Source organism: Sapajus apella, unplaced genomic scaffold (assembly GCF_009761245.1).
Source record: "Sapajus apella isolate SASKATOON/1434 unplaced genomic scaffold, GSC_monkey_1.0 scaffold89, whole genome shotgun sequence".
NCBI lineage: Eukaryota > Metazoa > Chordata > Mammalia > Primates > Cebidae > Sapajus > Sapajus apella.
This window is the reverse complement of record NW_022437029.1, coordinates 1011813-1026721: the sequence shown is the minus strand read 5'-3', so window position 1 is coordinate 1026721 and position 14909 is coordinate 1011813. Positions and strand designations below refer to the sequence as shown.

Here is a 14909-nt window from a genome sequence, read left to right as displayed (position 1 = left end):
GAGAGTGACCCAAGTGTGCAACAACAGATAAATGGATAAAGAAAATATGGTATATACATACAATCGAATAGTATTCAGCCTTAAAAAGAAAGGAAGGCTGGGTGCAGCGGCTCATGCCTGTAATCCCAGCACTTTGGGAGGCCGAGGTGGGCAGATCACCTGAGATCGGGAGTTCAAGACCAGCCTGACCAACAAGGAGAAACTCTGTCTCTAATAACAATACAAAATTAGCCAGGCATGGTGGCACATGCCTGTAATCCAAGCTACTCGGGAGGCTGAGACAGGAGAATTGCTTGAACCCGGGAGGCGAGGGTTGCAGTGAGCCAAGATTGTGGCATTGCACTTCTGCCGGGGCAAAAAAAGTGAAACTCAATCTCAAAAAAGGAAAGAAAGAAAGGAAATTCTGTCATATTCTACACCATAGATTAACTTTGAGGACACCATACTATGTGAACTAAACCAATCACAAAAAGACAAACACAGCATGATTCAACTTACATAAGATATCTAAAGTAATTCAACTCATAGAAACAGAAAAAAATACCCAAAAGTGTTTTCTGGACAGATACATTCTCATTCTCAGTACAAATCTATGTATGTATATATATTTACATGTACAATATATTTACATGTATGTATATAGATGGACAGATATACAAATTGATAATCTCTTATTCACTTTAGTCCTATAACCAGAATCTTAATCAGGAACCTCTAGAGGCGTTTTCTCCAAGATCAAGTACAAAACAGGATGCCCACTCTATCTCCAGCAACCACTCAAGATTATCCTAGAGGTATTAGCAATGCAGTTAAACATGATAAATAAATCAGGTAGAGGCGTAACAACTGGTAAAGAAGTAGAACTATCTCTATTTACAGATGACATAACAGTATGTGTAGAATTGAATGAGGCAAGAGGACATAAAATTAATGTACAAAAATCAAGCTTCCCTATTCCCAAACAATAAGAGGTAGAGGATATAATGATAGAGAAAACCCCTCTCTTACAATAGCAACACAGAAAATTAGATGACTTGGGAATAAACTTAAGAAGATCCATGTAAAAATCTATATACGGAAAACTTTACACACATTGAAAATGAACTTGAAGAACTGGAAAGGCATTCCCATTTCTAGCACAGGATGACCTAACATCTGTTTTCCCAAAGTGAATATTGTATTATAAATTTGATGCAGTGCCAATCAGAATACCAACAGCCTTTTAATGACGTTAGACAAGTTGATGCTAAAGTTCATATGGAAAAACAAACATGCAAAAATAGCCAGGAAGACAATGAAAAAACAAAAACTGCAAAAGGGGAACCAGTCCTGCAAGACATTAAAACACTATTATCTGCTATGACTCATGCCTGTAATCCCAGCACTTTGCGAGGCCGAAGTGGGTGGATCACTTGAGGTCAGGAGTTTGAAACTAGCCTGGCCAACATGGTGAAACCCCATCTCTACTAAAAATACAAAAGTTAGCTGGGCAAGGTGCAGCCACCTGTAATCCCAGCTACTCCAGAAGCTGAGGCAGGATTGTTGCTTGAACCTGGGAGGAGAGGTTGCAATGAGCCAAGATCGTACCACTGCACTCCACCGTGGGCAACAGAGCAAGACCCTGTCTCAAAAAAAAAAAATACTATTTCAACCTCTAATTAAAACAATGTGGTACACTGTTGAATACAGAGAGGAACAGAGCAGTGGGTTACAGTAGAAAGCCCAGGCATAGGCTGGGCGTGGTGGCTCAAACTTGTAATACCAGCACTTTGGGAGGCCGAAGTGAGCAGATCTTTTGATATCAGGAGTTCCAGACCAGCCTGGCCAAAATGGTGAAACCCTGTTTCTACTAAAGTACAAAAATTAGCCTGGCGTGGTAGTGTGAGCCTGAAATCCCAGGTACTCAGGAGGCTGAGGCAAGAGAGTCGCTTGAACCCAGGAGGTGGAGGTTGCAGTGAACCAAGATCACACAACTGCACTCCAGCCTCGGCAGAAAAAGTGAGACTCCATCTCAAAAAAAAAAAAAGAAAGAAAGAAAGAAAGCCCAGGCATACACACAGTACATACAGGAATTTAGTAAATGAGAAAGGAGGCATCTCAGGTCACTGAAGCAAAGATGGACTTTTTCATAAATCACCGGTGTTGGGACAACAGGTAGCCATGTCACAGGAAAATGGAGGGACGCAGACTGATCGTGCAGATGAGACCATTACAGCCCACGATGGTCCTCCGTGTAAAACCATTCCCTCACCTCCCGCAGTGTAGACCCAGGTACCAAAGAGCTGGCCAAGTATATTTATGATCATCATGCAGTTTACAGAAGGAAACATGGAGGATGAATTCAGGGATATTAGCGGTATTCATTTCAAAGAGTATTCTGTGGTAAATTAATCGCAAATATCATCTAAGTCAATGATTCCATGTGTCAGGGGCTAGTACGTGGCTGACTATAGAAAAGTCACTAGAGGGATAGGTAAAAATGTGCAGATTGCTGGGCTCATTTTCAGAGACTCATGGGAAGGCCTGGGAATAAGGATTTTTAATAAGCTCTTCCCATTCCCCATCCCTGACCCCTGGCTGATGCACTGTGTGTCCTGGGAACCAGCAGCCAGGTTCATAATCCTGCACCCAGGAAATACCACAGATATACCAGCTCAGACAGTGACCTATTTGGCCTGGGTTTTTTCTTTTAAATCTTTAAGTCTTTCATGGAGAGAAATGCTTCATGGATTCTAGCTGCTCATCCTGTCTTCGGAGCCAATCTGCCTCCAGTATGATCAGATCGCTCAAATGAGCCTCTGCTCCTGGCTGGAGGGAGTGCTTTCCCAACACCTGAGGAGGAGGGAAGAATTCCACTGGGGCAGCCCCTCAGAAATGTGTTCAGCCCCTGCCCAGCTCCACCACCCCAGCAGGGAAAGGGCCTGCCCAGGTCAGTTTGGGAGGAGGCGCCGGGTGTCTAAGGCAAGCTCTCTCTCCCTCCTGGCCGGCATCCATCTGCCTGCAGATAACAAACATTCTACTTTGCTCCTTCATGCTATACAGAAGCAGCCTCACACAGGGTGGGATTTGGGGAAACCATGGGTATCCTAAACCTTACCAGTGATTGGGGAACTCTTCATAATTCAGGGTGCTCCACCCCCAATTCCAATTTTATGCATTTGCATTTACCTTTATTGGGAATTTTGTCCATACTGCCAAGGAAATATTCTGGTTTAGGAGAATTCCAAGTAGCACTGGTTCCTTTGATAAAACACATGAAAAATAAATGAGAAAATGGGTCTTCGTCAGTATACATCTGCAAGCACCTTGGGCCCATATTTTGTTTCCCATTCTTTTGTTTTGTTTTGTTTTCGAGATGGAGTCTCACTCTGTCACCCAGGCTGGAGTACAGTGGCCAAATCTGGGCTCACTGCATCGCCGCCTCCCAGGTTCAAGTGATTCTCATGTCTCAGCCTCCTGAGTAGCTGGAACTGCAGGCACAAACCACCATGCCCAGCTGATTTTTGTATTTTTAGTAGAGATAGGGTTTCACGATGTTAGCCAGGCTGGTCTTGAACTCCTGACCTCAGGTGATCCGCCTGCCTTACCCTTCTGAGGCGGAGTGCTGGGATTACGGGCGTGATTACAGTCACTGCTCCCAGTCTTGTTTTCCATTTTTAAGTTGAAATGCTAATAAAGGACTCAACTTGTATGAGCAAATGCGTGTCTGAAAGTGAATGCCTCAATGTAGAGAGCAGTGCCACCCACTGCCGATTGCAGAGGTGCCCAGGCAGCTGTCCTGGGCTACCCTCAGGGAAACTACCCTCAGGAATTGGGGCGCAAACATCTGTCTGCAGAATACCAACACAGTGTCCACTCCCCCTCCCTGCTTGGGGCACTTGCATGCACATCTGGCAGATTTCCAATACCTAATTTTATCCTCATTACTGTGAGCAAATACCTATCTTAATTCCCAAAGTGCTAAATTTTTCCCATAATATGAAGCCGCTTTGGGGGAAAGAGTGTGTTCTTCACATCTGTCGTTTCTATGGGTGCGCCAAAGGTAAGTCATTTTTTGGTCTTGTTTTTATCATCCACTGGATGGGGTATTAATGACTGCACTAACCCTCAAACCACACTGTACACTTAGAAGGATTCATGTGTTGGGTGGAGTTATGATGCTGCTAGGTGCTCTTGTTGTCGGGAATGGGGGACTCTACTTGCAGATCAGGTTTCTGTCCTCTGAATGCCTCCAGGGTGGCAGAACCTGCCTAACACTGCACATCAAGGATCACCCCAAAATACATGGAGATTCACACTTTGGACCATGGATTCCATAGCAGGTGGAAGGTTATAGAGAGGATTTCAGCCAGTTGTTTCCTTCATATCTCAGTTGGCTTTGCCCCACCAGTAGTTGGGTTAAAGACTGTCAGGATGATGGTACAGCACATTTAAGACAACACATAGGCCTATAGACATGTGTGCATTTATTGTGTTAATGACACACACTTACCTTTTCTCATGTCTCTCTTTGTAATGGATCTGACTGCTATTGTTTCTTTAAATGATGGGTCATACGGAACCTGGGACGTGACTTGCAGTAGAATTTCATCTCCAGTGAAGCAAACAAAGGCATGTTAATACAAGCAACGCAGGACTGATGTATTTTGCTCTCCAAGTATGTAAAGCAGTCTATGAATACAGTGAATACGTGACGCAAACTCCGCAGATATGGGACTTTATTCCCTAAAATGCCTTGTCTGGGGGGGAAAACGCCAATTACCTAAATCATTTCCGGATAATTGTGATTGTCTGAGACTTCCTGGCTAGTAAACACTGCCCACTAAAGATATATGGCCCCAGATCTCCTGATACTCAGTGCCCTAATCATTCTTCTAGTTCTCTGAGACTGTTTGCAAGATAACTCATAAGAATAGGGTAAAGTTTGTGGGGGCAGAAATGAATCAGAGCAGATTCTATCAGCTCAGAAAGCTCTTTGTTTATAAAACCGTTGCCAATTCATCAGAGTTACGTTTTTGAAATGTATTAAGTACTCCTTTGCGTTTAACTTCTCAGGCCTCTGGCTTCCCTGGGAAGCAGCAGTTTTACCTTCCTCTCCAGGCTTTCCTTGCTAAGCCACAGAAAACAGTCCTCACAAACCCCACTCGTCCTGTATCTATTCTGAGTGCATTTCCAGGGCGGTTGGTTCTCGGTGGCCACTATTCATTTGACACAACAGGAGCTCACGACAGAGACATCAGAAAATTAAACATCAGGGTCACCAGGACAATGAGGAGCTGCTCTCACCACCCCTCCTTGATGACCTTGCTGATCTATGAGTCCCTGGAAATGTTGCCCAGCAGGAACCGCAGAGTTGAGCTGTGGCCTCCAATGCCAAGGCCCACCTGGCATGTACTGGGCAGGTCAATGGGCCCTTGAAGGATCATGGATGTTTCCCAAACCCCCAACCCGACTCCCATCCTCAGATGCAATCACCTGACTCCTACACATACGCAGCTAGATTCAGAGACACTGGGTTCACCTGCAAGGTGGAGAACAAGGCTTCTGCCTCCTAGGCAGCAGGTGCTGAAGGCACAGCTAGGGGAACCGCAAGTGCTACCCACATCTGCTCACTCATCCCAGCCTGGTCACCTGCCAGGCTGTCATCTATGCAGACTGCCTGAGGCCTGTGTGATGGTTCCCATGGGGAGGAGCAAGCCCAGCGCTCCTACCACGGACAGCTGCCAGAACGGAGGCCTATCGGGTGTCCAGAGATCTACTCTCTTGCAACCGGGAATGTGCAGGCATCGCTGTGTGATCCAAATGCCTCCTAACCCAAGGGGAAGCATCAGCACCACTCTCCCTGGAGCTCCTTCCCACACCTAAGGCAACCCTCGACCTCCCCTCCTGACGCAGGCCCAGGCACCCGTAGGAGAGACTGCACTGGCATCTGGACAGCTTCCTTCAGCAGACGGCTGTGGTTCAGAACCCTTTTCTTCGTCTCAGCTCTCTGCTAGAGGGCTTCCCTGGGCCTTAGTTTTTCTCACATGTTCAACAGAAGGTTTAGAGTAGGGACCAGTGAGTTGCAGCCTGGTGTCCCCTGGAGGGATAGAAAACTACAAATTCGAAGGTCTATCCCCACACCCCAAAATCTGATTCGGGGTGTGTGTGGAATGTCTCAATTATTAAAAAGAGGATTGCCCTAGGGGTTATTATGCTCAGTTAGGACTGACAACCAGGGCCTCAGAGCAGAAACTGGCGAGGCAGGTGTGCTGCCGCTGGTGCAAGGTGGCATCTGACGCTGCAGTCTCAATGAGCTCCCACACGGTGCTGCTCTGCTCCACTCATGCTCAGTAGGGTCTTTTCCAGGTGTGTATCATCTACGTTTTGCTTAATTTCTTGAGACTTCGACACTTAGGCAAACAGATTCTAGCCTCAAGGAAAAGTACCTGCCTTCCCTTCACAGCAGCAAGAACAGGTTACCTGGGAGACAATGAGGGCCATGCACACAACTCTTCAAATCCAACCCGAGGTTCCACAGGGAAGGGGGTGACTCACCAAATATTTTAGCTAAACCTTCATCAGGAATTTTTGAACTTGAGGAAAATTCGGGCTGGATGTGGTGGCTCACGTCTGTAATCCCAGCGCTCTGGGAAGCCGAGGTGGGCAGATCACTTGAGGTCAGGAGTTCAAAACCAGCCTGGGGGACATAGGGACCTCCCAATGCTACAAAAAATAAAAAGTAATTATCTGGGTGTCGTGGTGTGCACCTATGGTCCCAGCTACTCGGGAAGCTGAGACAGGAGGATCCATTGAGGTCAGGAGTTCATGACCAGCCTGGGCAACATGGTGAAACCCTGTCTACTTAAAATACAAAAAAATTAGCCAGGCATAGTGGCATGTGCATGTAATCCCAGCTACTTGGGAGGCTAAGGCAGGAGAATCACTTGAACCTGGAAGACAGCAGTTGCAGTGAGCCGAGATGGCGCCATTGCACTCCAGCCTGGGTGAGAAAGTGATACGCCATCTCAAAAAATTAAATAAAATTAGTTGCGCTTCACAACTCTGTGAGTATATTAAAAACCACTGAATTATATACATTTTAAAGGGTAAATTTGGCCAGCCATGGTGGTTCATACCTGTGATCCCAGCACTTTGGAAGTCCAAGGTAGGAGGATCACTTGAGCCCAGGAGTTCGAGACCAGCCTGGGCAACAGAGTGAGACCCCTATTTCTACAAAAACTTAAAAAATTAGCTGGGCGTGGTGGTACACACCTGTGGTCCCAACTACTTGGTAGGCTGGAGGGAGGATCCTTGGGCCTAGGAGGTTGAGGTTGCAATTAGCTGTGATTGTGCCACTCACTCCAGCCCCAGGTGACAGAGGGAGGCCCTGTCTCAAAAATAACAATAAATAGAAAAATAAAACAAAGAGTGAATTTTATGATATATTATATCTCTATAAAGTTGTTGCTATTTTTTTTTGATTGAGGGTCCCACTCTGTTGCCCAGGCCAGACTGCAGTGGTGTGATCATGGCTTACTGCAGCCTCGACTTTTTGGGCTCAACCTCAGCCTCCATAGTAGCTGGGACCACAAGCAGGCACCACCATGCCTGGCTAATCTTTTAATTTTTTTTTATAGACAGGGTCTCATTACGTTGCCTAGGCTTGTCGCAAACTCCTGGGTTCAAGGGATCCTCTTACCTTGGCCTCCTAAAGTGCTGGCATTACAGGATGAGTCACTGTACCTGGCCACTGTGCCCTTTGTTTTGTTTTGAGACACAGTCTCGCACGATTGCCTGGGCTGGAGTGCAGTGGTGAGATCTCGGCCCACCGCAACCTCTGCCTTCCAGGTTCAAGCGATTCTCCTACCTCAGCCTCCCAAGTAGCTGGGATTACAGATGTCTGACACTACACCCAAATTTTTTTTTTTTTTTTTTTTTTTTTTTTTTGTATTTTTAGTAGAGATGAGGTTACACCATGTTGACCAGGCTGGTCTCAAACTCCTGACCTTGTGACTCGCCTGCCTCAGGCTCCCAAAGTGGTGGAATTACAGGCATGAACCACTGCACCTGGCCAATGCTATTATTTTTTAAATAGTGAGTGTGTATAGATAAAATCAGGATGGTTAATTAGCACATGGTGTTCTTTATACTAATCTTTCTACTTTTGCATATGTTTGGAAATTCTTACAATAAAAAGTTAAAATATGCATGTATGCCACCCTCCTATGCAGCTCTGAATTCTGAGAAAGCTTCAAAGTTAGGAAAACATTTTAAGTTACTCCCTTCTCCCAAGTAATAAACCCTGAATGGTAGATTTGGGGAGGTAAAGAAGGTAGGGTAGGTAGACTGTCTATGCTCCCCACAATGTGGGAGGGAACACCCTCCTCTGCCCCACTTAGGCTCAAAGTGAGGCCTACGTTTCTTTCCAGCTGCCACAGCTATATACCTTGGATCAAGCAGAGGGCAAAGAAGAGGGCCACGGCTCTGCTCATATTTGCCTTAGTTCATGAACCAGCAAGCAAAAGCCAGTTTTCTGAAGATTCTTCAGACTCAGCAGCCTCAGGACTCCAGGGTACCATGGAACCCAGTGGTCTGTGAAGTCACAACCGGAAGTGAGGTGGGGCCTGCTCAACTGTGGGGAGAGGAAGGGCCTCTGTGTGTGGACAGTGATGGGGGCCATCCTAGTGGCCCCGAAGTGATTTTCTACTCACTTCCCTTGGATCCCTACTGCCTTCTTCCATCCTGCATGTCCTGAAGGCAACAAGATATTAACCAGGACTCTGAAGTCACAAGTGACAAAAACTCTACTAAATTGGCTGAAGTGAATTGGAAGTAGCTAGAATAGCCAGAAAAATCCTATCAAGACATCACAGCTGGGCGTAGAGGCTCACACTTGTAATCCCAGCACTTTGGGAGGCTGAGAATACAGGAGGATAACCTGAGGTTAGGAGTTCCAGACCAGCCTGGCCAACATGGTGAAACCCCATCTCACAAACAAAGTGTTGCTATTTATTATATTAGGTAAAATTATAACACCAAAAATAGCATCAACCAATTGATATGCCCATGTTGTTACTCATGTATTATCACTATTTCCCCTTATTACATTTTATAAGTATCAAACTGTTTTCATAGGAAAAATCTTTTTTAGTAGCTTGTATTACACTTTTTTCTAGTTTGTTCTCCATATTCATTTCGTACTGGGTCCCACAAATTATGTAGCCTGCCCTGCCCTTAAGCCTTCATGTCCTCACAGTGTGTGTTCCATGGCTGAGATGGCAGAGATCTTTTAGGGGAAAAACTTGCACAAAGAGTTATACAGGGCCGGGCACAGTGGCTCATGGCTGTAATCCCAGCACTTTGGGAGGTCGAGGTGGGTGGATTACTTGAGGTCAGGAGTTCAAGACCAGCCTGACCAACATAGTGAAACCTGGTCTCTACTAAAAATACAAGAATTAGCTGGGTGTGGTGGCAGGGGCCTATAACCCCAGCTACTCAGGAGGCTGAGGCAGGAGAATTGCTTGAACCCAGGAGGTGGAGGTTGCAGTGAGCCAAGATGGCACCACTGCACTCCAGCCTGGGTGACAGAGCAAGACTCCATCTCAAAAAAAAAAAAAGTTATATAGTAAAATTCTAGGTAGCTCAGTTGTCTTAGTTTGCTAGGACTGGTATAACAAAGTCCCACAAAATGCATGTTAAACAACAGAAATGCACCTTGAACAAGGTGTGGGATAGGAACATCAACCCCCCATGTGTAACTTTTGACTCTCTAAAAACTAAATTACTAGTAGCCTACTATTGACCAGAAGCATTACTAATAACATAAACAGTCGATGTAATAGGCCTGCGCTGGCATTTTTTTCTTGAACCGCAACAGTAATAAATCCTTTTATTACCTGAAGGAGCAAGGGCATTAAGCAGGGGAGCAATATGCATGCTCCTATCATCAGTAACACATTTACGATGATGGTCGTGAGTCCTCCTATAGCAGGAAACCAATTCCCAAACATTGATCCAGGGCCAAACCCATGCCAGACCTGTACAGGTACATGTGCCAGTTTTGTCATGTCCCTTACAATAGTTTCAACCACCTGAGCCTGGTCATCTATTTGCAGGCAACAGTTGGTTAAATTGAATTTTCCACATACCCCTCCTTCAGCTGCCAGTAGGTAATCTAAAGCCTGTCTGATCTGGTAGATGACATTTCTCATCTTGGTCTCCTGCTGTGCCAGGGCAGTTAGAGCCTGGCCAATTTTGTTGGTCAGGATTTCTAGGACAGCTTGCAATCGAATGATTCGATTAAGCATGTAGATCGGAGTACAATAGCCCCATGAGCCATCCTCTGCCCATAGTATTGTATTACTTTCTCAGGGGCCATTTATCATCTTTCCAGTCCCCTGTAACTACTCTTCACTTGTCTCATGAAGAGTAGACAGGAAAACCTAACAAGTCCCCAGTTCTTATGGGTAATAGAAAGAAAGAGGGCTTGATGGTGCCAAGGATACAACTGCCCATCCACTGGTCTGGCAGTTTGGTGTAGGCCCTGTGCCCACATATCCAGTACAAGCCAGGAGCACTACCCAGTCCCGGTAGAGTTCCAGGTGGGTCCAGGCCACCCGTAAGGTGGGAAACTTTTGGAAAGGGTTGGTCTTGGTCCTATCTAAAATCCACCAAGTGATTGTTTTCCTGGTTTCATTATATAGCTTCTGTCCCAAACAGTCCGCTTTCCCACTGGGTCCATCACACCCCTTCCTATTCTGGCCAGACAATATTGTCCAATGATGGAGGTTTTTAAGATCTAGAAGTGGTTACTCAGGCCCTTTTGTACATAGGTCACATTAGGGACAGGGTCAGCAGGCACAAGCTCGCATGCTTCCCATGGCCACTGGTTCCCCATAGTAGTTCCTTCACACACACGCACACATAAAAAGAATGCACTTTTAAATTCTTGGCCACATTCTCAGCTAACTGAAAGAACAAATTTCTTTCTTTCTGGGGAAGTTCTGGAACTGGTTCATTCAATATATCATTAAAAGTTTGAAACATCGGGTGGGATGATTATTTCTGGATATTTCCCTGACTTAGACTGTTAACCATGGGGTCCAGTCCTTTTTCATTAATTTCCATTATTACATATTTCCCTTTCCTCCAACGAGGATTCAGAGGATTGGTGATTGTTAATTCTAATGGATTACAATAGCCAGAGGTGCAGGGGGGGCTACTCCTCCCCTTTTGGAGATGGACTGGGTTATTTTTATTATTTTTTCAGGTGGCCCAGATGACACATGACCAGTAGTTACAACATGACCACTGCATGGCCATCAGTCATGACAGATGTATTTTTTTTTTCTTCTATGTCTTTGACTGTTTCCCAGAGAAGACAGATGTATTTATGCTCTGCCGTATAGCTTCTTTTTCAACCAAGAGAGACACACCCTAGCCCTTGCTTGTTACTATTGACAGCTGCACAAGCATCAAATTTTATGGTGACCTACTTAGGTATTCCTTTGTCCTTAGCTTTTGTAAATACTTGTATCCCCTAAGAAGGGACCAGTTCTCAGCCTTATTTTGAATATGGTAGACATGGCAGGTTCAAATGGGTTATAACATACATCAGGTTGGTTGTTCCCTGGGCTGCACACCTGGTACTGGATAGCATTATATAAACAAGTTCCTTTGAGGGTTCCAGTGCATTCATAATAACTGTAAAACAAGAGGTCTGTGGTAACCTTTTGTCTTACCTTAGCAACCTTATGTATGCACTGGGAACAATCAGATGGGAAGTTTACATTTACTGGGGCAGCAAAAATACAAGTCCATAGTCCAAAGAGAAGGAGCACCTGTCCCATGGGGGCAGTCCTCATGCTTCAGCCTTGTGTAGGTCAGATAGCTTCCAGGGTGTGACTGGAGCAGGGCTTGTTGTCTGTTTTTTCTAAGGTGATCTTGCATGGGTTATGGAGATTTGGCTTTGCTTCCCAAGTGTCTGATACTGCAGGTTTCACATGGCTGTGATGTATCCACGCAGGAACTCCCTTGACCTTCATGACAGCTGGAGTTGTTAGAATGACATTTTGGGGTCCTTTCCACCTCAGTTGTAGGGGAGCTGTGTTCCAGTCCTCATCCAAACTCAGTCACCTGGTGAGAAAGGGTGAACTGGGGAGAAGAAGCTGACAGGGAATTTTTTATTGACTCATTTAGACAACTTTTTTTTTTTTTTTGCCACCTTTTCTAAAGCCTGTAACTGCTGACATAATTTAGTAATTTAGTTTCCCCTAATTCCCAGGGAGTTCCTGGAAGTCCCCAGAGAATGAGGGGAGGCCTATGATTCAGGATTTCATATGGGAAATATCCAGATTTTTTAGAAGGTATACATTTAATTTGAAACAAAACCATAGGAAGGACCTGCACCCACTTTAACCCTGTCTTCTGGCACAATTTCCCTAAGCTATTTTTAATAGTTCAGTTCATTTGTTCCACTTTGCCTGAACTCTGAGGCTGGTAGGCGGCATGTAGTTTCCAGTTTATTCCTAGCATTTTCACTGTACTTTGTACCAGGTCCGCTACAAATGCAGGCCCATTGCCTGAGCCTACTCGCAAAGGCAGTCCAAATCTAGGGATGATGTCTCTTAAAAGAGCAGGAGTCGGCCAGGTACGGTGGCTCACGCCTGTAATCCTAGCACTTTGGGAAGCCAAGATGGGTGGATCACCTGAGGTCAGGTGTTCAAGACCAGCCTGGCCATCATGGAGAAACCCCATCTTTTTGTAAAAAAAAAAAAAAAAAGAAAAAGAAAAGAGCACGAGTCACTTCACAGGTCTTCTCAGTCCATGTTGGGTTGGCTTCTACCCACCAGGAGTAAGTACATACCTGAACCAGCAGATATCGGTTACCTCCGCACTTAGGCATTCCAATGAAGTCCACTTGCAAGTCTTTAAAAGGAGCACTTCCATAAGCCTGGATTCCTGGTGGAATTGTAGGTTCTTGTCTGTCATTGTGCTGTCTGCCCGTTACATACTGTTATGTCACTGTTTTTGCTAGTGCAGATAAATGAGAGATGTAAAAATACTGGCCTAACAATTTTTTAAGGGTTTCTTGCCCAAGGTGGGAGGTTTCATAGACAGCCAAGACCACTGCATGTCCTAGTACTTGTGGCACTGCTACTCGTCCATCTGGCAGATGTATCCATTCTCCCTTTATTTCCTTTCCATCTTCAGTTTGAAGGAATTTTCTTGCCTTCTCTGAATAAACTGGCACCAACTTTGGGACCTGGGGCAGTAGGGGGACCACAACTGATGCCTGATATGGGATAGATGCTGCCCTCTGGGCCTCTGCATCTGCATGGGCATTTCCCTGGGCTACTGTGGTGGAGGTTCATTGATGTCCTCAGCAGTGCATGACTGTCACCTTTTGGGGCTTTTATTTTTAAATTCTGTCCCAAAGTTAGCTTGTTAGCCTCTTGTGCCAGTAGGGCAGTGGCTGCTAAGGCTTGCAGACACAGGGGCCATCCCTTGGAAACTCCATCCAGTTGTTTGGACAAGTATGCCACAGGTCAAGGCCATGAGCCCACAGTCTGGGTCAGAATCCCTACTGCCATTTTTTCTCTCTCAGACACATATAGCATAAAGGTTTTGTCAAGTCCAGCAGTCCCAGAGCCGAGGCAGACATCAGTTGTTTGTTGTTTTTTTTTTTTTTAACTGTGAGAAGGCCCCCTGCTGCTCCAAGCGCCACTCAGACAGCTCTCCATTTCCCCCTACTGTGGCTTCTTACAGGGATTAAGCCAGAGCTGCAAAGTTAGGAATCCACAGCTTGCAGAATCCCACTGCTGCCAAGAATTTTCGCACCTGCCTCCAATTCTTCACTGGCAGGTTACAGATAACCTGCTTCCTTTTTATTCCTAGGTTTCGCTGCCCCTGCTGGATAGTGTAGCAGGAGCAGCCAAGGGAAACAGATCTCTTGGACACTGAATACAGGAGGAAGGAAGGTTTATTCGGCTGGGAGCCAGGTGGCATAGTTGCGTAACAGCCAAGCTCCCCTAACAAAGGAATGTTCCATCTTTATATAGGCTTATACTTCAGATGTTACACCTGGAAGAATCTTAGGTTTATAGCTTAACATATGAAAAGGGTCTCGGTTTAGAGTCTCAGAAATTATGAAAAGGGTTTCAGTTTACAGTCTTAGGAATTACATATGAAAAGGGTCTCAGTTTACAATCTCAGGAATTACATATGAAAAGGGTCTCAGTTTACAGTCTTAGGAATGAAAAGGGGAAGTTGATCTGAGATGCCTGGTCTCCCCCTTCACCTCCCCCTACTTTGAGACTCTCATCACTTTATAATATTAGTGAGAGGTCTCACTTTCATTCTCATTTCCAGATTTTCTGAAGAAGCCGACTGGTAATGTTTCATATAATATACTTGTGATGTCATTTTTTGGCTAATTACAGTAGTGATGAATCCCCTAATCATCTGAAGGAACAGGGGGAGTAGACAAGGGAGCAACAAACAAACACCTATTATTATTATAACACTTATGATGAGGGTTTTGAATCCTCCCAAGGATGAGAACCAACCTCCAAATAAGGACTCAGGGTTAAATCCGTGCCACACCTGTACAGGCATGTGTGCCAGTTTGGTCATGTCTCGCACAATATCCTCTACTGCTTGCCCCTGGTCATCTATATGCAAATAGGAGTGGTCAGATTGAATTTTCCACAGACTCCTCCTTCGGCTGCTAGCAAATAATCTAGGGCCGGTTGGTTCTGATAAATCGTGTTTCTCATTTGAGTTTCTTGTCAGGCCAAGAGGGACAGAGCTTTGCCCGTTTCATTAGTGAGTATTTCCAAAACAGCCTGCAACCGGAAGATCTGGTTGACCATGTAAATAGGGGTCCAGTATCCCCATGAGCCATCATCCTTGGCCCATGTAGCCGG

General features: G+C 45.4%; 2 long non-coding RNA genes across 4 annotated transcripts in view; both read right to left on the bottom strand.

The window, feature by feature from the left end:
* The window catches only part of LOC116534744, a 9246-nt gene extending 2579 nt beyond the window's left edge, over positions 1-6667 (bottom strand). Inside the window, exons 1-2 of the long non-coding RNA XR_004261858.1 lie at positions 4493-6667; positions 4015-4016 (exon numbers count right to left, since the gene is read on the bottom strand). This is a non-coding gene — a long non-coding RNA (uncharacterized LOC116534744). The remainder of the gene's footprint in view (positions 1-4014; positions 4017-4492) is intronic.
* A 1339-nt stretch (positions 6668-8006) lies between these two features.
* LOC116534743 lies at positions 8007-14068 on the bottom strand. 3 transcript variants are annotated; one of them, XR_004261857.1, is made up of 3 exons: positions 12848-14068; positions 11823-12117; positions 8007-8574 (listed from the first exon to the last, which is right to left on the bottom strand). It is a non-coding gene; the product is annotated as an uncharacterized LOC116534743 (long non-coding RNA). The 3 variants fall into 3 exon arrangements; XR_004261856.1 differs by lacking the exon at positions 8007-8574 and adding an exon at positions 9812-9878; XR_004261855.1 differs by lacking the exon at positions 8007-8574 and having other exon boundaries at positions 9937-12117.
* Between the last annotated feature and the right edge of the window lie 841 nt (positions 14069-14909).